Consider the following 22,511-nt stretch of genomic DNA (forward strand, 5'->3'; position numbering starts at 1 on the left):
TAATAATAAATTGATACGAGCAAATTAATCAAGCCTCAAGCTGTTGTTGATCAATAGTATATTAAAACATTATCCAACCCCAATACCGTTATCTGTCGCAGAGAAATGTGTTATGCTCATTAATTTCTATTCTTATTACTTTCCAGAATCAATTTCTTCCATAGAAAGAAAGGACGATAAAAGAAATTTGCGTCTTTCTCATAGACCAGGAGAGGCTGTTGCATTGTCTGTTGTATGGAGAATAGTCCTCACACATTTTGTCAATAAATATCTGTTACTGTATGTATTGTTTTTAAAATTATGCATATACCGGCAAATACGAATCAATTCTGGCCTTCCGTATTAATAAGGGAGCCATATTAGAAGTTGTCAGCTCTCCATGAAAATGCAACAGGTGTTTCACTGTGCCTGGAAAATGTGCCAGTATGGCTCACGATGTATAGATTCCAGTTGGCCGAATAAAGGCCTTCTGTGAAAGGGTTAACAGAAATGTATCAAATCTACTGGAAAAATATAAATGGTAAAAAGCTCTTTGTTACAGATGTGTTTGAAATTATGCCTTAATCCATGTACACTGCATGCTTCTTGATTCCCCCTATCAGTTAGTTAGCTGTCTGGGATTATCATAAAAGTGGGGACAAAGGTTAAAATATTTTCTTCATTAGCATACATATCACCAAGTTCCAGCATGACTAACAAGCCGTAATATTGTTTTGCTTTTCTCTATGGTAATGAACAATAGAGTTATCTATACAAGTTATAATAATCCAACAAAGCAGGCATTTAAAGAATACATTATACTCATCTTACTGATGACATTAATAAATATGTTAAATACCAAATTTACAGTTTAGTAAAAGTACAGGTTTCAGGGAAAATGAAAAAATATTTTTTTTTAGTTAAGTTTAAAAGAAAATAACCAAGACTCGACATAAATCATAGCTATGTAGAGAAATGGTAAACTTGGGTCTGCTTGATGAATTAAGCAATTTTGATATTAAAACTGACATTTCAGAAAAGTAATAAAAGTCTTAATGAGGAGGTTAAAAAACAGTTCGTTAGCAAAGTGCATAAACAGCTGGTTCCAATAGAAGCTCTGCGGCCATTAAAGATTGACTTCACACACGATCACTGGGTGTTATGACTCCGCCTGACCCTATCTGGGGCTTTCCGCCTGGGCGGTGACATACGATATATCTCTTAAAACATTAGTAAAAATATCACAGTAAAAATTGAGCCATAAATCGGGTGATTTTATTTTTGCCATTTTCACTTGTACAATATCCTGAAATACTAGACGGGCTAATGTATAGACATGCAACACACAGCTTGTTTTATGACACGGAGCATATTGTTCTTTGATTTGGTGTTTTAATTGTATTTCCAGTTTTACAAAAATATTATCACTTTTAGAAATTGGAAGGAATTCTTTCATAGGCAGTGACAAACATTTTCAAAAATCTTGTGATAATATTTTTATAGTGGAAGCTTTCAAAAGCGTTATGTGTACAAATAGTACAGGGTGTTAATTTCAATTATCTAAAAACCAACTCCAAGATGCAACAAAATCAGAAAGTTCCTGATTATGGTAACAAAAAGAACAAAGAAGCTGCCAAAATACAGTAGGTAAAGTTATTAAGACTTTTTCTCGCTGTCATTTATTCTTTTTGTTCCCATAAAAATGCTGGAAGCTGGGAGTGTTTGAGTGAGATAAGCTTGGTCCATTATAAGGGAATTTGGCTGAAGTCTGGGCTAGGAATTCGTAACGGATGTTTCTTACAAATAACATCACACTCACACTAAAACATTTTTATAGCTTTCTATTTCTGCTCCCTAGCAATCTATCTAATCACAAAGACTGCAATGGGTATAAATTTGCTTTATGTGTCAGTTCTTCTTCTTGAGTACAGGTCGGGGAATTTTTACACTTTGATAACTTTTCATCCAAAAGATAAAAGAAAAGTTTTGCCTACTTTAATTTTTCATTTGAGATTTTCATACATTCCGTTACATTAATTGAGGTAGCAGTGGCCCAAACTTCATTTAAATTGCACGAAAAAACAAACATAGTTATCGTGATCCATATGGATAAAAACATATGTTTGTCCGGCACAAATTAAAGAAATGGTTATGTTTGCAAAAATGTAGTCATTAGTCCAAGCTCCAAATAAATGTGTTAGAGTAAACAATTCTACACATTTCACACAAGTAGTCAGTAACTTATTAACAGACATCTCAGAGAAATAATGAGTATGTTTTCACACTGAAAAGAATTAGAGAGACTATTGAAAACATTTTTCCCTACAATCCCTTCCGATTTCTACTTCCCATGGATGTTTTGCAAGTATTATTGGACGGGTATGTTTATCTGGAGCAATATTAAGGAGACAAGTCAGGAGGTCAGAGGTCGATGTCTAATCACAGCAAACAGCCCCTATCAAAATCCTCAGTTTTAATTTTCTTCCTGAATTCTCCTGATGACTAACAGCCAGTGGAAGACTTGTGCCTTAGTCATTCTTCACTTGGGTAGGATAGGGAGTAGGTATCCCTTACCCAATCTCTACTCTCTTCAAAGACACTGATTGTGATGAGAGCATTCTTTTGTGGCATTCCCTTGCACTGTGAGTTCAGCCCAACCCTCCCTTGCCGGCCCCCTCCATTCACATTTCCATAATATCCCCTCCAACTCGCCCCCATTGCCTTCCCCCGCCGTAGCTCCCAGTCGTCTCGCGCCTCCCTCCATCTATCTTCCGCCGCGAGAAGACCACCTACAATAATATTTTAGTCGGGAGTGTGTTTACAGTTATGTTTTTTTAAAACTCTACACTTGTCGGTGAGCAAGACTTGAGCCCTCTTTCAACGAGAGCTCTCTTTCTCTCGCTAGTTGCTACCGGTCTGCAGGGTCTATGGACTTGCAGATAGCAGAACCCTAGGGCCGCTACATTTAGCGCCTGGCCTGGTGTCCTCCTGGTACGGGAGCTATAAATGGCTAGGGTGATACTGGCTGATATCAAGCGCTGACCTGGTGTGAATGGTCGGCTCATCAAACCTACCTCCGTGTTGACTATGGTGCAATATGGGTTAGGCTCTTGGGGACAGGGGTGGAGCAGCAGGGCGGTAGATTGCCTGCCCTTAAAGGGGCCCTGTTTGGGTGGCAAAATGTAACAGCTGTCTGCATATGATAGCCTGAACACCCATTTACTGAGGTTATGTTACGCAATATCAACATGAAAAAGATTAGTATCATGTCTACATGTTTCATAGTCAAATGTCTACAGATTTTTTAGTCAAGTTAAAGATAATGTTGGAAAAGAAATAATTAAGCTAAATGATTCAGTCTTTGGTGCTGAATTGATATATTTACGGATTGTAAATGTATGATTAAACAAGAATACACTAATGAACTACTAATTAACAAATTGTTAGAAAGAAGATAATTGGTTATAACACTCATGTACGAAATGAACTAAATTACAAATGCTTGTTAGGCAGACACTAATTAGCAAAAATGCTAATTAACACAAATATTCACTCTAATTAGTCTGCTTTATGAAACAGATATGATTTATTGTGCTTCATGAATTCATAATTTACACACTTATTAGAATTGACTGCTTCTGTAAAATATACATAACTTTGTTACAGAAAAAAAGTTTAAACATCACAAAAAAAATATTCAAATAAGTTTGAGTCTTATAAAAATTTAATTTCAAACAACAACTTCAATGTTACATGAACTAAGAATGTTTTAATTCAAACATTCAGTGATGGGACATAAAACACTGGCTTGACAGAACATTAAATTGGATATTGATTCAGACAATCCCTTTTTCCACCGACAAGGAAACCCAAACAGGGCCTCCCAGACTGTGTTGGGATAAGCAGAGTACAAGTGTTTTTTGCCAGGATTCGTTGAGGTTGTAAATGGTGGCAGACAGAAGGGTTTAATACAGCATCACAGCAGAGTTTAGCTTGTGCCAGTCAAATGTGTATATATACCTGTCAGACTGCTTGTTCATCCTGACTACTGATGAACTTTCTCAAGTTTCTGGCGGGAGTAAAATGCCTAACAGGCATGTACAATCAGATTAGGGGCGTTATATAATAGTGCTACTGAAACCCAAACATCCAAATCGGTAGCAGAAGCCAGTAGCTCAAGACCCTCCTTCAAACCCGTCCCAGAGAACTTCCAGAATCAAGTCTGGCAGTTATAGTAAATAATGGCTGCAAAAAGCGCCTGCTTCTTTCATAAAGAGCAGACGTGATACCCCAAAAGTAAACTTCCTCCAGTTGAATGGGCAGAAGCCGTGAGAGGGTTGTAGTCATGTTGTATGTAAGGTCATAGTAAGAGTTAACCATGCAGAACAGTGATGAACCACTTACCGGGTTCCTCTGCTAGCAGAGGTGGAGAGAGAGGTATAGAGAGGGACGCGGCCTGATGGTGTCCACTGCTCCCTGATCCAGGGATAAATCAAAGAAAATGAGTTGCGATGAGGGCGTAATGAAGTTAGAGAGGCAGCGAACGCGAGGCGTGAGGGCTACTTACACTACAAGCATTAATCAGGCAGCGAGGACCAACTTGTTCCCGTCTCTGCCTCTGCCCTCCCGGCCTGATCTACTGCCCAGTAGGGGCGACCATGGACAGCCCTCTTTCAGCCAAGCGTATCATATGCAGATCACTAATTACAATTTGGCCAGGACCAACAGACCCTTGCTACAGGTGCTTGGGTCCTACAGCCTTCCTTCCAAGTTGCGCATTGGATGGCAAGATGCTTTGTTAAGATGGGAATGACTTTTTGACCTCTCATTTTCACTTTTCTTTGGATCTGACCAGGCAGTGATAGGGAGAGGCAAGCAGACTCAGAGCCTCTGCATGTGTTAATGATTTGTTTGACCAGGAATACTGGTGTAATTTCACAGGCCCCGGCTGATTACTGCCCTGTGCTACACTTGTTATATGAATGTCTCATCCTCTCTCCACATGCCATCAGGGGTGCTTTCCTCTCGTCTGTAGACTGACCCTTCCTAGGAATTTCTTCTCAATTAATTTTTTTAAACAATTACACAACCATACCACATCACACCCAGGTGATGGCCTGGAATTCTCTGTTTTCGATAATTATCAGCAAATATTCAGCTACCATTTACAATCCTTTCTCCAGATCAGACATACCTTCACACTCGAGGAAGCAAAGCCGCAACACCTCAAGCATGTTGCATAACTCATACAAAACTTATTTGTATTAAGTTATGTAAGAACTTGGAAACAATAAGATCCCTTAGTTAGTTTTCGTCCATGAATAAACACTCCAATAATTACAACATTATATAACCAAGAAAACTTAATTATATTGATTAAACAAATCAATGCCTAGTGACAATTAATTACCAGTGTTCAGACAAAAAACAAACAGTGCTGGTACCACATACATTTTGTAATTAACTTTTTAAATCTCCAGCTTGAGAAAATTAAATTAGAATTGATAAATTATAAATAACTAATTACAAAAAAAATCATTCCAATTGCATACAATTTCCTGTTTGGACTTTTCAAAACAGTTTGTGGTGAAAAGACATTTTTTTCTATGGCTAAATAATCATGAATTTTTAATTGAGAAATAACATTTGAACAAAAATGACCACATATGCTCATTGTACTTACATCGGAGGTTGAGAAAGACTCTTCCCGGTGTTGAGTCAAAGCTACCACACTCAAATGAGTAAGTCAACTAGCCGGAATCACTGTATATATTTATTGGACACTTTTACTTAAATATTAATCAGAATGAATCCTGATAAACGTCAGACTAAATCACATGGATGTAGTATTGCCATTTTGTTGTTGAAAGGTCTGTTGGAGGGTTACGGATGCATATGCAAATCTTAATTAAACCCATGATACTGATGAATGCTTTGTAATTTTTGACATCAATTTGAAGTCATCACTATGCAGTGTTTGTGACAATATTCTGAACATATGTTATATTTTGTGCAGTAATGAAGGTGTTCACTGATTTAGCCATTGTGTTGTATGTCATGTTTTACTCCAGTGCTTCACAGTAATTTGTTTGCAGGAAATAATGACAATTTCAAGTTTCACTTCATTGACAATGTGTAATTTTCTCTGTGATAGGGGTGACAGAGGCTTATCCAGCAACACAATTTTCAATATCATGTACTTTAATATATTATGAAGGCTAGATGAATTTTCCAACCATGACTTGTGTATGTAGCAGTGTTGGTCCATAAAACCTGAGCTGATTAAGAATTCAGAAATCACTAAAGGTTTTTTAAATTGTACTTATTTCATAATAGGACCATATGCCAGTTACTTTTTTTCAACATGACCAATCACAACAAAATTTGGAAACATATTTCATAGGTGCATGATAACGATTATTAGCCAACATTGATAAGGATAAATAACCTAATAAACCTGACATTAAACAAAATTGGACATATGATTTATACAAATCTTTTTGGTTTTATTTTTTAATATAAAAAATTGTTCTATAGTTCCAATCTATTTTATACAAATACTACAAAATGTTTCCTGATTGACACAAATCCATGTTTCCTGACAAGGATTGTGGTTGAGTTCACCATGTAAACACACCGACTATAGTCAAACACAAACCAACAATAATATGGAGGCATTAGCATGAACTGAATCTATGCTTATTAATTAGCACCATTTTCTTTTAATTAATATATTGGAAACATAAACAGGTTAACGTAAGGTTGAAGTAACAACATAATAGCTGGATTCAGTAATTAATGGAGAAAATGTTCTAAGAATATCTCAAAATTGTTTGTGTTAATTACTGCAATGTCAAATTACACACATCTAATGGTTTCCTGGTAGTTCAGAGCAATTATAGCCGAGTGCATGTCAGAGTTTGCAAGCCTCCAACACAGAAAAATAAATATACCAAGATTGTGTTTCCAAATGGGATATATTTATGATACTAACTTAAAGGAGTCATATCACTGTCACTAGAATTTTGCCAAATACCAAATAACTTATATCTAATACTTACATAATACACAACTGGTACATGAAAGAAAGTCTTTAAAAAATCCTCTTATCGTCAGAATTCAAAACAACATAATTATGTAATGTTAAAATATTCTGGCATAAGTTCTGGAATTTGTTAAATCAATAAAATTATATCAATTGCAATGTGTATGATATTTGTTTTAAAAAAACTACTTTTGTTAGATTTGTTTCATTAGATTTACTGGGATAACAAATATATTATTAATCAACATATAATATCTACAAAAAGATTCAGCAGTACACAAACTAGTTTTATTACAACTTGCAAGGGCATAAACCCTACCCATTGTGTATGTTGATAACAGTAAAGCACATAACTGTACTTTGTCCCAGCAAACAGCATACAAAGTTATAAATTTCAAAATATAGATCATACCTGTAGCTTATAGCCCAGTATGACACAATGTCTGTGCCTTTGAAAACATGGTGATGGCACAAAACAATTTGGTAAATCCACAATCGCGTAAATCCAGAAGAATGGTGTATCCTATATCCGACAGCGAGGAGGTACGGGTTATGACCTATCGGCTCCTAATCCACTCTCCATCTGACAGGAGCTGACCACCGTTAGAGGGCCCTAGCCGGCCCGATGATTGGGGCTACTATTTGTCTCAAAACACAAAAGGGTAGCAAACGCGAAAGAAAAGCACTTTTAATTAATCTTAGTTACACAAGCTGTCCAAGGCATTTCATTAGCTGGAGGCAGTCAAGTGAAATATTCATCAAGGACAATTCTAAAGAAGCAGTAATTAGTCAAGACCTAATCCCCTACGCGTTAATCCCGAAATTAAGGCTCATTGTTCTGTCCGGTCACTGGCTTGTTAAGACACAGCTGTGTGCCCTAGGCAGATTCTGGGACAAAGTCGCTGAGAAATTACATATCGTGTTGTAATACCCTCCGATCTGCAGGCTTGATCTTACGGGGGAGGATGGTTTTTGAATTCTTTAGTTTACAACTATGGCAACACTTGAAGATAACACTGGGGTATTTGTGGCTACTATAGAGCAGACAGAAGAAATCAGTGAGGGTTGAGGAGGGAGGATGTGAGAGGGGTCATCTCTGCCAATGCAAATTATCTCTCTAGAACTCGTCAGCAACCGCCTGACAGACCATTGTGTCGTTTTCAATTATCACCAACAAGATGCCGACTGTGTCGACAGAACGGACAGCTCACTTACCACTGGTTAAAAAACCTCTATCACTTGATCTGCAGATAAATAAAGGCTTTTTAATCTTGAAACATATCCTCCAAAGCTTGTCCAAGCATGACTAGCACTGGGCATAAATTTACACAAGAGATTATGACACTTCACTTCACTTGAAACTGGAGAAAACAAGATAAGAATTTCTTATCATAGTGCTCATGTACAACAAAATAAATTCACTTTGAAGAAATGAAATAAAAAACCTGGTTACATTTCACTCAAAAACCATGTCCATTAGAAAAAAGATGTCTGAGGATTACTTAACCTGTGAGTAACCTCTGGCTTATGGCATAACCCTATTGTCCACCCCTGGTATATAGCCCTGGACCTATGACCATTACTGACAACACTCACTGACCACTGGGATGAAAGGTTATGCCCCAAGAGATGAGAACGAGCAACAAATAGACCCCTAACCTGACAGAATTTCTTCTAAAGTTATAAAACATGAGCAGATTAAGCCTGATCACCTCTAATCCTAGCTATGTATTGATTTATTAGTTTGACGTCAGCTATCTCCCTTTCTCTGATGGCTTCTGTCGGCTAACTGTTGCCCAAGAGCTATTATTATTCTGCCCGAGTCACAGCATAACGAAGCCGGCACATTATCTGAGGAAGAGTGCGACCCAGAGATTGGCCTGTGTGACTAGATCGTGGCCTGGCCAGTGAAGAGCGGTAAGCAGGCCGGCAGCCGGGCAGCCAGCCACCAGTGGATAGCGGCAGACGGGCAAGGCATCCAACACCCTCATGTTGTAAATATTGTCAAGATTCCGTCACAGCATCATGGTCAACATAGAGTAAGGAAAAGCTGAAGTATTTACCTGTCAGGGACCCCTGTGTCCATAGCTGTCATCATATGGTACAGTCCGTGTATGGAAACAAGTGAAGCAAAGAGGGTCCTCTCTTTTCTCCCTCGGGGTGAAACAAGCAACTCCTGTGACCCACTTAGCCCACGATTAATGTCCATGTGAAAAGTGGTCGGACCAGGCTGGTCCCCGACAGGGACACGTTAATTATACATCCTTTAGAATTCTGCATTGGCGATAATAAATGGCAACTCTTTTGTGTCGGTGATGCCTTTTCAAATATTAGCTGTGGCCTGGCTCGGGTAATTTGGCTATCCTGTAACGCGGTGGGTCGATGAGCAAGAGGGACCGTTGCTCCTTTCCCCTTCGTCCCTACCCCGACACTCAACTGCCCTCCCTCCCTCCCTCGCTCTGGCTAGCCCGCCTCTGCTTTGCATATATGCAAGGCAATTAGCCCAAACAGACAAATCACTCATTAAGTGGTACAGTATGGTGCAGGGCGATTATACTAATGCTGGTGCCAGGGCCTTGATCAGATTTCAATCCCAGCCTAGTGTTTAGTGTAAGGCTGATTAAAATCCTCTCATTACAAGAATGTATAACACAGCACCAGCCATCTTCTATACAGCTCTCTCTCGTCAATTAATTGGCTCTCCAGAAAATATGCGTCATACTGTTTCGGGCTGTCAAGATGCCTTTGTCTTGCAGGAAAAAATATGGCACAAAAACACATGAACAGAAAATTACTTCTACACTCGACCAAATCAGTTAGAAAAACAATTAGGGATGGTAGATTTGTGTTCAGGGTTCTAATCAGCACTTACTGATTGTACGTCTTCGTAGTTGGGGGCAGCGAAAAAAACATTCTACTCTAATATATACTTCCTGTTTTTTGCATAAAAAATTACAGGTCAAAATCAGAATAGTTTCTCTGCTGATAAGATAAACAACACTATGTCTGGCGGAAAAAATCTAATCGATCAGGATAATTTCACTTTTCTAAAATTGGCACTTGTTGATAGTTTTTTCTTCTTCACACAACAGGTAAACAGGTACTTTTTTTTATTGTGAGTTTCAATTTGCAGTTTGGCAAGGTATTAGTACCAAAAATAATTTTAAATGTCAATGATGCTACTTATTTTGAACATTACGAAACTCCATAAATGATATTGATAACAAATGAAACAGATATATTTCATCATCACCCCCATGAAAATAACTTAAAAAATATAACACCAAACTGACACCATCACCATAATACCTGTAACTTAAATCTAAGTGAACAAAACAACGATTGGTCAGTTATCAAACGGGAAAAAATCTGAAATTCAAGTTTAATCCAAATGAATGAATTGAAATGTATTAGTGATATTCGATAAATTTGCCGGAACAACATAATCCAAGATTCTCGTTTCTGTTGTTATAACAGCCCTGTGTGTGCTCCCTGACAACGATTCCAACCAAATCTTTCCCAGATTCCCTCCCTTCAACTGTGAGGACAACTCCTCCTACTCCCAATAAAGCAGTGTGTGGAGATTTCACCTGTCTGCGGATCTCGAACGCATCGCGAATGTACGTGTCATGGGCTGGAAGGCTAAACACCTGTATCGGAAATTGATCTTCTCTAATTGCACCTTAGTGTTGCTGTAAAACAGGCAAGAGTTAAACCACTCTATAATCCTGTTTCTGTTACAATAGTGTACATTAGCCTTTGTGGCATAAAAGCATATGATTTTTTTTTAAATCCGAAATCTTAATTCTTTACTGGAAGCGAATCTGTAATTACAATTTTTTTCTGTAAAAACTCAATTTAAACTCAAATTTCCTGTTTTGATGATGCAGGTGGGGAAAAAATCCATTGGAAAAAGATCTTTTTAGACTTTTTATCTGCAGTACAAATAATATCTTCTGAAATCTCAGAATGTCTACAATTGCAGTGATGGTCTATCATAGAAGACAAATGAAAAAAATAATTGAAAAAAATCCCCCAAAACCATGGCATTTGAAACTAAAACTGCAAAAAAAGGAAAATTTTCTTCCTTTTTTTTTTCTAAAAATTATTTTCAGTTATCATTATACCTTAATTTCAATTTTTTTATTCAAGACATTTAAAAACTATTTCTTTCATCGTGTTTAATGTTCATAATATGACAAGTGATAACTTATGGCAATGATTTCACAATTTTGAGTCACTGCCTATGATGGTGACCTTCCCTAAATACAAACTGTTAATCTTTATGTATTCTTAAGATTAATAAAAGGCTTTTTCTACTCCTATATAAATGTAAATCAGGCACACAAGTACCACTGATGAATGTCCCTTGAATTTAGATGAATACACAAGCAGCCGTACACCTGTATGACATACTTACATAACTTAAAGTTGTTTGATAAATAGTATTCAGGTGTGTACAAGGCCTGAAGACAACAGTGGAAGACTTTATTTGATTAACCTCTCATTGCCAATATGATACCATCTTTGTGAATCGCACCACACCCTGCTCTTAATGAGCAGACGGACTAAGGCAGCCATCTTAGTTTTGCATGTCTCTTATGTCTCTGTTAAGGAATATGTGTCTAAACCATACCTTTAATTTATGAACATATAAATACTCTTCCAAACTTTGAAATGAATGAAACCTCCATTTGTAGAAATATATATTACTAAACTACTAAAATAATGCAGGTGTCCTATAGTTTTGTAACTTTTGTCTCACAAGAGAAGAAAAGGAAAATACTAAAAGAAAACAACACCTCAACTCATAAAAAACTTGTTTACACCAACTTAAAATTCCCTTGCAGATACATTTGACCTACAATAAAGTAAGTAAGTAGGTGTAACACCATCTTCTTGACTTCATCTGCAGGTGATACGATCTAATATTTCATGTGCATATCAGGGCAAGACTTGACTAAATCAGTTATAAAGCCCATATGATATAGCGTTTATTACATGTACATATCAAGTGAAGTGGATTGGCTCAGACATCTTGATAGCAAGCCAGAGGGAGGTAAAGCTATTAGAAAGTATGAAACTCATGTAAATCAAATCTGGGGGGTTCCATTTCCAATGGGGGTGGAAAGATGGTAAAGACAATTCTCAGTTACTTATTGAAGAGACTAGTGACCATAATAGCATTCACATTTGATAGATGGAAGCAGTGGTAGCACCGGAGCAAGGATGCTGATTGAGCTGACAATAGCATGCCCGTACTAACGAGATGAGCTAATTAACTGGGTGCCATGTCAACCTGTGACGCAAGTGATCATGGCCTGACGTTTGAACAGCTAGACCTCCCTATTATACAGACTTGCACAGCCTGTGCAGGTTAGCACAATAATGGCGCGGATCAGATTTCTCACTGTGAAGCTACTGGCAAGAAATTGTCGCAAATTATGAAAAATGGCGCAAACTGACTTATGCATAAGAACTCGCGGGGAGGGAAAACGTGTAAAATCGCAACCCTCGTGGTGGGACCTCCTAAAATTGCACCCTTAGTTCGGGGGCCAGGTCAACATTTTGCGAAGGCTCATTATCTTTTAAGAGCTACATGGCTGCAGCAATTGATTGGGCCTCATTTGAACAGAAGCATAGAAATTTGGCAGACATGATCAATTATGCAATGGAAGGCCAATGGAGGCTTGTCTAGATTAATCTGGTATAAAGAACACATGGAGGTGGCCCGCTGACCTTGCCGCCAGGAGTCCCAACCCACACCGACCCTTCATGAACCAAAGCGAATAATCCCTGTTTTTCGAAAGTGAACAACTAACAAGAGTTTCCACTGGAGTACAATGCTTACCCGTATTCAGCCAGCATAACTATGCATAAAAACTCCCCTCGAACATATTATTGCTTTCTGTGCATGAATAAAGACACATCAAGAATACTTCTACTTGTGTATTAAAATAATTCACATTTGCTTGAGAATTTCCTAGCAACAACGAATTGCATTTCCCTTCTGTCAAGGAATTTAGTAATAGGCCCTCTGCATTACAGCAACCCTTCGTGCAGTTAATGGTTTCTCACTGTTCGAATTATGAATCCTTTTAATGTAATGCTTTCTGTGCCAATATTTAGACACAATGTATCACAAACCAATCAGAACAGGCATTGGGCGTCGCAGGTGGCAATGGCACACAAAAATCAGGGAAATAAAATTCTGACAGACTGAATGCAGAATTGGACTACCATTAGCAGATCTGTAATGTCTTCATTACGTGGGATTAAAGAGAACTGGATAAGATTAGAGGACCAAGTTGCTCTACAGTCTTCCTACTTTGTTTTTGGCCAATCGTTGAGAGGACGCCTGGAGATTATGATAAACAGGTTTAAGCTTAGACAATAAGGCTTGTGTCTTATGTACACAACAACCAATTAGGGGTTTAGTAACCAAGGGTCGAAGCTGATAAACAAATGGCCTCCCTGGTCCTCCAAAGCTCTTGTGATAACATGTCTGATAAAAGAACATTGCCATTATGCAAGAAATTTAATTTCGTGAATGACCTTTCTTACGCTACATAATTAACACATTCATCTGTAGTGACAAACCAGGCAGGTTCACGTATGCCGACTATGTACCTGAATAGGATGTTAATTACAGGTGGGTTGTCGGCTGAGACAATTACTGACTTGTTTGTCTGTCGCGATAACGAATGTACTTAAGTTTATCATCGTATGTTGTTGACCTACATTGAAGAAGAAATTGTGCCTGAACAGGGTGACGATTCAAGACATTAGAACTGATAAGAAACTTTATTATATAACTTATGAATCAATAAGGTCATCATGTAAGTCGATTCCGGCATAAAACTAGGTTATAAAGTTACTTTGTACCCACAAAGGGTTAGGTCAAATGTGTGGACTTTCATACTTTGATTGTTCTTTCTTTAAACAGACGTATACTGAGATAGAATTATATCTGACCCTTCTACCATGTGTACTCTGTCACCCTCACACTTTGCTAATGACAACAAGTCAAACAGTGATCTTTCCTTTCTCTCACAACCTACCACCCGGACGCTCTAATCACCCAGACACTCTACCCACCCAGACGCTCTACCCACCAAGACACTCTACCCACCAGGACGCTCTACCCACCTGGACGCTCTACCCACCAAGACACTCTACCCACCAAGACACTCTACCCACCAAGACACTCTACCCACCAGGACGCTCTACCCACCAAGACACTCTACCCACCAGGACGCTCTACCCACCCATACGCTCTACCCACCAAGACACTCTACCCACCAGGACGCTCTAGCCACCAAGACCCTCTAACAACCCAGACCCTCTACCCACCAAGATGCTCTACCCACCCAGACCCTCTACCCACCAAGACGCTCTACCCACCTGGACGCTCTACCCACCAAGAACCTCTACCCACCCAGACCCTCTACCCACCAAGACGCTCTACCAACCCAGACCCTCTACCCACCAAGACGCTCTACCCATCCGGACGCTCTATCCACCAAGACCCTCTACCCAACCAGACACTCTACCCACTCAGACCCTCTACCCACCCAGACCCTCTACCCACCCAGACGCTCTACCCACCAAGACGCTCTACCCACCCGGACGCTCTAATCACCCAGACGCTCTATCCACCAAGACCCTCTACCCAACCAGACACTCTACCCACCCGGACGCTGGGTAGTTGATGCGCTACAGATCAACACTCACCACCCTCAGACCAGCAACAGATCAACACTCACCACCCTTTGATGCAGTCGCCCCTTCCTAAGACCCATCTCTGAGTTCATTCACTCGTATTTACATCACTGGGTAACATTTAAAATCCTTCACACAATAATCTTGCAGTGTGAAGAAATCCAGGTAAATGCAAGTGATTACATGGGGACCTAACAATGTTTGATTGCTACATATACCAAGTGTGCTCTCCCTTCCAACTGTCCCACGCTGACAAACTGTTGTTACATGCTTCAATGGCTTTTATTCCGTTTGCACAACATTGAAAATAACCTTTGTTTGTTTCATCCTGTTTGACAACTTGCCTGAAAAATCATACCACATATTTTCAGGAGAGCTTTCTCAATTAGAGCCCCTTATGTGTGGGACATATCTTTAAGATGTCAGAGAACATAGGCACAATGTAGGACTCAAATATGCCTCTAAATTTGAAGTCGTGCACTGACATAAAAAATCCCCCTTTGTAAGATGTCATAATTTTTAATTATATACACATTTTATTTACCCCTTTCTTATTGTGGTTAAGTTTAAGTCTCACCATGAATATGCAGGATCCTTTGAAGGGATTAATACTAGTTCATGTATAACATTGAAAATGAAATTTAATGTCATTGAAGTCACAATCAAATATTCACACCCTTTGGGCATGCAGCAAATGCCTATTAAATCACAGCAAAATGGGTGTGCATGTTTACCTTTGATGTCTATACAGTCGTCGATGCAGACAGTTTTTATGTCGCTTCATTGTACCGATATTTACCAGGAGAATGTTTTGTTTAATGCTTGACAGATTTACCTCAATTTGTTTAGGGTTACAAGAGACTAAAATTAATAACAATTATAAGAATGCATATCATTACTTTAATTAAGAAATAAACGACAACATATATGAGATATGAACATCATTATGTACAGCCTCCTTTAGGATGTTGTACAAACTTTAAAACTACTTACCCAGATTTGGATAATGATGACTCCCTGAATAGAATCTGACCTCTGAAGTGTCTGGACAAGTCCATTTTACAAACAAGTGAGTTAAGTTTGGTATTTCCTCATGTAGATCATCTGTACCTTTTCTCCTAATACTGATTGTCATATCTCTCCCACTTTGGGATGCGATCGTTCGGCCACTGTGTTTATCTGCGTAGCCCAGCTACATATACGAGGAACAACTTACCAGACACTTCCCTCTCAAAAATAAGGTTGACCAATATATGATGCCAACAATTTGCAAGCGCATGTTTGAATCCTCAGAAATGACGTCATGACAGAAAAATGTTTTATCGTGAAATAAACCACGCTTTGTTCTTCATTGTTCTTTGCGATTTATTGTGTAGCTATCTTATATAGTATTTAAGAAATGAAATGATGTGACTTTAAGTCAATGGTGGAAATAAGAAGCTGAGGTTCACAGTGCAGGACAATGGAATGTTTAAACATTTCCTAAGAATTCCTTGGTTCTGGGGATAACTTCATCATTTCATCTGTTGCTCCAATCCAATGGCATCATCAACAATTAATTTTCAAAAGAAAATGTCAATTTCACTAAAGACTTATATTTCCATTTACAACCAGAACCCAACTTCAATATGAAATTATAATGTATATATCTGCATCAGTCAGAATAAAAGTTATACAATCACAACCTATCACATTAACAAATGATATGCAGTTTCAAATGCTTGTGTTGCAACAACATGTTGAACCAACTCATTAGCTCTGACACATTGAGAACACTGAATGCCTCTCTCTCTCAGATACCAACACATGTTAATTCTGCATCCCACTCTCTCCGACATGACAGTTCCCCCAAAGGTTTCTGACTTCTCTACTTCAGGGGAACTATCCTGGAGGATAGGGCCCCTGTCAACATAATTGTCCTTCCCAGGAATAAAATGTGGATTGGATGGTTACATGGTGTTACTCTTACAACCTGGCAGGGGATACTAGGTACCTGTTCTTACCTGGAATAAAACAACATTTACTCACTCACTCTAAGGAAGTAGATCATATTTCTGTTGCAAGGAAACATTTACCATTATATAAATAAATTGCAATTGATTCTGTGACATTTCATTGGCTAACCAAGCAATTTTTTTAATGAGTTTAGGTTTCAATAAACCGAAACAAAAATTAGGCAATGCCCACAGACTACTTTTTCTTGATCGATAAGAGAATGTGCAGGAATTATTGCCCTGAATGATGTCACAAATATTGTATTGCTTTCCTTAGTTTTGTGTGTGTTTATGATATAATGGGCAGTTTGTGAAGTTACTGCTGTTGACATATTTATTTATTAGAATTCATTTCAATATGTTGTTGCGTTTATGGAGTTGAAGTCAATTCTTTATTGTCACAATTAAGGATGATAATTCTGCAAAACCTGTACTTGTTTGCCTTGATTTCAATCAGTCGTGGTGCTGAATGGTAGTCTGTCATACTGTTTATGATGGTGAAGTAACTCTTCTTACTTTCATAACACAAATGCCAACCAGTTTGTTCAGTCAAAGCAATAGATAAATTTTACATATATCAAACACTGATTCCTTTGATTTCAACAAGAACAAACAAAATTTCCAACTTGAATATATTAATTAAACGAATCCTTGTGTCCTAAGTTCAATTCAACAAACCAAATTTGACAACCCTAGATTACAGTGAGTCATTAACTTAAACTGGAGCCAGATCAAAGTGGCTATCTGTCGATGTCAACTCACACCTGGCCACCTTATCACCTGTAAGATCGTTAAGAGACAGGTAAGAGCAACCTCACTGATATATCGACTTGTATTACCTGGCTGAAATAAGGTCTGATAATACTTGTCTCATTATGGTCTCAAGACAATGGAAACAGAGACTATTAACATCAATATTTCAACAGACTCTGTCAAAGTACTTGGTCTTTTTTTAACAACCTATCAGTTCATGGAACTACATGATTGTGGCTGGTGTCCTGACAACTGTACATTGCTAATTTGGATTACTGTATATGACATCTTCAGGTAGAAAAGTTTTAATAAAGCAAGTTTTCAATCAAGCATTATTCAACCTTGATGCAAAAGTCTGCAACCTAGATGAGAAAAGGCTTGAATTAATTCAATCACACAAAGCAATGGTCCCAGTCCAAAATTATCTTTGTGCTAATGATGAGGATCAGCCTACAAGTTGGCACAATCAGGCTACCAATACCAACCCTGCAGGTTTATTGTGAGTGATTTGTATCAGTCTACAACTCTTCAACCCAAATATAATGTTTGGGTTTGAAAGTTTGAGAAACTCATTGACTGAAACAATCTGACAGACATTTCAGCTCAATTTTGTATTATGTGCCATGAGGCCTTTTACATATAGTCTGTTAAAGATACTTATGCCATCATCTTGGACAGCCATTATAACTTGTCATCAGTTCATTTCAGACCAGTAGTTTATAAAAGAAAGTAAACCAGATGCAGCGGAGAAAACAACTGCCCCAAGTGCTAACAGACTATTGGCCATGCCATCAGAGAGAACCCTCTAGCCTTCTAAACACAAGTTCCTGTTCTAGCACTGAACATACATACAATCAGTAGCTATTAACACTACACCATAGCACAAGAAACATGACAATTAAACAGATCTAATAAATGATGATTTACCTGTGAAATATTATGAAAACAGCATGTAAACCTATAATCCAATATGGCTGACAGACACTGCCAACATTCCACTGGTTGATATGCCTGTATATCACCTCCACTAATTCCCACACAGTTAGCAGAGGGGATTACATGACCTGTCTAATGACACCCTGCTTCCCTAGCACCTCATTCCCCAGACCCCCCCCCAAATTCTGTACCCCCTCCCCAGCCATTGTCAGGGGTCTGCAATTACCTGGACGTAATGAGGAGGAAATCGGTGTTGAAAGGAAGAGAATGGACAGCATCGTAACAGTTGGAAGACAAACAAAGCATCAGTTGACAGCTCCAGATCATTTTAATTCCTTATTCAGAGCCAATGCAGTGACCTTCACCATGACCTTTGACCCTTGCCACTTCTCTTTGATTGGAGTTTATTGAAATGACCGCTAATCATACCAGTAAATATTACCTCATACCTGGCACATAAAACAATCAACAGGTGTAGCTGGCGCTAGGCTACAGATGAGATACATGTATGTGTGTAGCGAGAGGACAAGTGCTCCCTCCCTTGATTTCACTCTCACCTGGAGGGCCACTGATTGATCACCCTACACGCCTTCAGACAGTAATGGATGGATGTTTCTTCTAGCTTTCATTATACATTTCTCTAATCTTTCAGTTACAACAAACAAAAGTATGTATACATGGACAACAAGGATAGGTACATAAGTATTTGGTGGTTTTCTGCTACGATTGTAACTATTCACCGACACCTACGATATCATCGATACAAGGTACAGACGATACTTGAATCGTCAACTTGTGAGATCGTGATATACTGAAAAAAGAACAGGAACTGACAAAGTTACCTCGAGTAATGGCAGATGTAGCATAGCACAACTTGTAAGCATGTTAGAACCTGATGTCGACGCACCCACTAACTATTACATTTAATAACCATCCCTTCATCTAAAACTCTTTTGTTCTTGTTGATATCTGGCCATGTCAACCCATCACTGCCTAAGAATTGAATAGTTTTCTCTTACGTGACGCATAATACCTACCCTTGTTGTTTTGCATAAAGTCATTTATCTATTTGTGCAACAGGAAAACGGTCATGACAATTATACAATGTTTGGGTATTCACTTTTTATTCCGATGTGAAGCTTTTCACCAACAGCGATATGAACTCTTAAATAAGCATTATCTTCAGTTTCCAAACATGTCCCAATTTAAGAAAACTATGACCACAAACAGTATAAGAGATCTAAAAGGCTTATCAATGTGTTCAATTCAATTGGTAAACTGTATTAGTATCCACGAATCCTATTTTTGTTAAATGCTGTCATTTTGTACATAATAAAAATTGTATATAATTGTATCTCATGTACCACTGTGGGTGGTTTTTCTGAGAATAAATGAGTTTGAGTTTGAAGTAATTACAAACTTTTGGGCGACTTTATTCGATCCCATCGGCCAATATCATAATAAATATGTTAAGCCTCACACTTCTCTTTTCTCTCACATCACGACTCCTGAAACATAACTGGATACCCTGGACATGACGTGATATCCTGAATATCATCCTGATACACCATACCATGAATACATGTCATACCGTCAACCTGATACACCATACGATAAATACATGTCATACCGTCAACCTAATGCACAATACGATAAATACATGTCATACCGTCAACCTGATACACCATACCATGAATACATGTCATACCATCAACCTAATACACAATACCATGAATACATGTCATACCCTTAACCTGATACACAATACCATCAATACATGTCATACCGTCAACCTGATACACCATACCATGAATACATGTCATACCGTCAACCTTTTGGTCATTTTGGTACAGTCACATGATCTTATGAAAATACTCTAAACACTCTAATTTCCTGTTATCAAATAATGAAATAGATAGGTTCCAAACTAGTTAGTATTACCTTTCTGTAATTAGAAATGTCAAAATACACCCAGCAGATGCCGAAGAGCAGCTCCCATTTCCAGTCAGATTAATATATTTCAGTCTCTAATTCCCCAGTTATTATGTCAGAAACTAATCACTGCATATGAACCTGATATAGATGAATTCATTTAGCTCAATCTCTAATGAACATAGAGTAATAGAATATTGACTATTGATCTAGAGCGTCCATGATTAGCATCATTTTCAATCTTTTAATTTATATATATCCTACAAATCTAAATTGTAAATCCTACTAATGGTGTGAAGGTCATAACTACTGACTAAAACACCATTACTTGAAGACAGCCTATGAATTAATTAGGAACTAAACCTCAAATCTCCACCTTACACACAGCATGGGGGGAACGCAAGCAATGGGCCCAGTGATAAAACCAACAACAGTTTTACTACACTCTTGCTTAATGACTATAATGTAATTACAAGTTGGGTGATGATTACACTTTATAGCTTTTAAAGGGTAAAGATCCCAACAGGGGTCAGAGGTTAAAAGGGGAACTTACCAGTGGGAGGGAATGATGCCATGACTATCAAGGGCTACCTTTAATTGTAAGCTTGCACCATGAAATTACAGACAATGACTAACAACTGTGTTGGGCCATGACATAACTGTTGACAGTTAGCTTTGATTTACAGTTTCTTTCAACCCTCTAATCAGAGATACATCAAACCCCACATCCACACAATGCTACTACACATGTTTAACACTATCATGTATGGGTTTCCACTGACACCATATGCTGTAATAAGCTGCTGTTGAAGTTAAACATATATACCTTCAAAGTAACGAGCTGGCTTTGGGATATTACAATATTAATAAATTGATCATTATTCCAGTAATATTTAGAAAACACCTCCAGAATTAAGTTGGAAATAAACAGCTGCAGATGAATAGTTTAAACTGAGAAATGATACTCTAACAGAAAAAACTAATTTGCAAAGGCAAAAATTACCATCTCTGAATAAATAAGCTCTTGTGCATTATGATTATTCATGAAATTTAATCACAAAATGACTTTGCATAAATTAAAATATTTCAGACTTAGTTTTGTTACCTTCGTGAATAATGCTTGAACGTAAGGTACAATGTTCACACACGTCATCAGAGCAAACAGGTTTGAAGTGATGGATTCACCTTTTCACACAGAAACAACCAATGAGTCATGATGAAATGCAAACTTTATGATTTTCATAAACATGATAACTGTGTTCTCTCTTCTGAAATGCTCATGACTGTCTTAACAGGTACTATGATTAGTGGCTCGTCTTGATTCGTGATCCGACATTGCAAAGACGACCTTCTTCGACGTGTTTTCACACAAAAATATCATAATCATGTGGTTCAGTAGCTTTCTTTGCTTTTCCAAACATATATTTACCCAAAAACTTAGAAATACTTTTTAAGGTGAATTAATTGGGCTAGGCGGATGCTTCAACGAAAGGAAATGAGAAAATAATCTGTAAGGAGGATGCTCTGATGTGGAAGCTACACACACAGGACAATAGGTAGACTTTACATCGTTTCCAAATTAGTGTCACCCTAATGACAATGGCCGACCAGACTCAGATTAAGACTGAAGATTAAAATCTCCGTGTTGAAAAGGTATAGAGACAAAGTCCGCAGAAATAATTACAGAGGGGTAGCCATGCTAACAATTGCAAAGAGAATTCCCATACACAACACCATGGGCACTGATCATATCATTATCCACCCTCTAATCAGACCAGTCCAAGTGATGGTCAACAAGAGAACAAGATAATGGCTGGTTCTATTGTCTTGGGAAGGGGTGCACAGGTATGTTCATCAGCACATGCCCTGAGGTGGCAATGAGATGAAGGGGATGTTGAAGCACGCTGGTCATCATATTAAACAATGGCTTTTGTCCACATGTGACAAACACAGGTCACATGACTTGCCTGGGCGCCTCACCTGGGTGCCGAAGTCCTTGATTCATGTAACTGTACCACAGCATTATCAGGGAGTACTTTGAAGAAGAAGCTTGTCTCAATCAATTTCTCCATTCAGCCTTACTGTTTTGGACACAGTTTGATTGTACATCGTTCCACCATTTTAACTTTATACCACTATCTATGCCATAC

General features: G+C 38.2%; 1 protein-coding gene across 14 annotated transcripts in view; it reads right to left on the reverse strand.

Moving 5' to 3' along the window:
• Positions 1–22,511, reverse strand: part of LOC139454230 (zinc finger homeobox protein 4-like) — a 167,732-nt gene that overhangs the window by 37,248 nt on the left and 107,973 nt on the right. For 8 of the 14 annotated variants that reach the window (XM_071235830.1, XM_071235831.1, XM_071235829.1 and 5 more), the window contains one exon: positions 4,384–4,455. The exons of 3 other annotated variants lie outside the window; for them this stretch is intronic. The gene's annotated coding sequence lies outside the window, so the exon portion shown is untranslated. Of the gene's footprint in view, positions 1–4,383; positions 4,456–7,436; positions 7,453–9,087; positions 9,435–22,511 lie in introns of those variants that run through there. 3 more of the 14 variants (XM_071235823.1, XM_071235824.1, XM_071235827.1) reach the window with 3 other exon arrangements.

Source organism: Haliotis cracherodii, unplaced genomic scaffold (genome assembly GCF_022045235.1).
Source record: "Haliotis cracherodii isolate W230 unplaced genomic scaffold, xgHalCrac1.p SCAF_10, whole genome shotgun sequence".
Lineage (NCBI taxonomy): Eukaryota > Metazoa > Mollusca > Gastropoda > Lepetellida > Haliotidae > Haliotis > Haliotis cracherodii.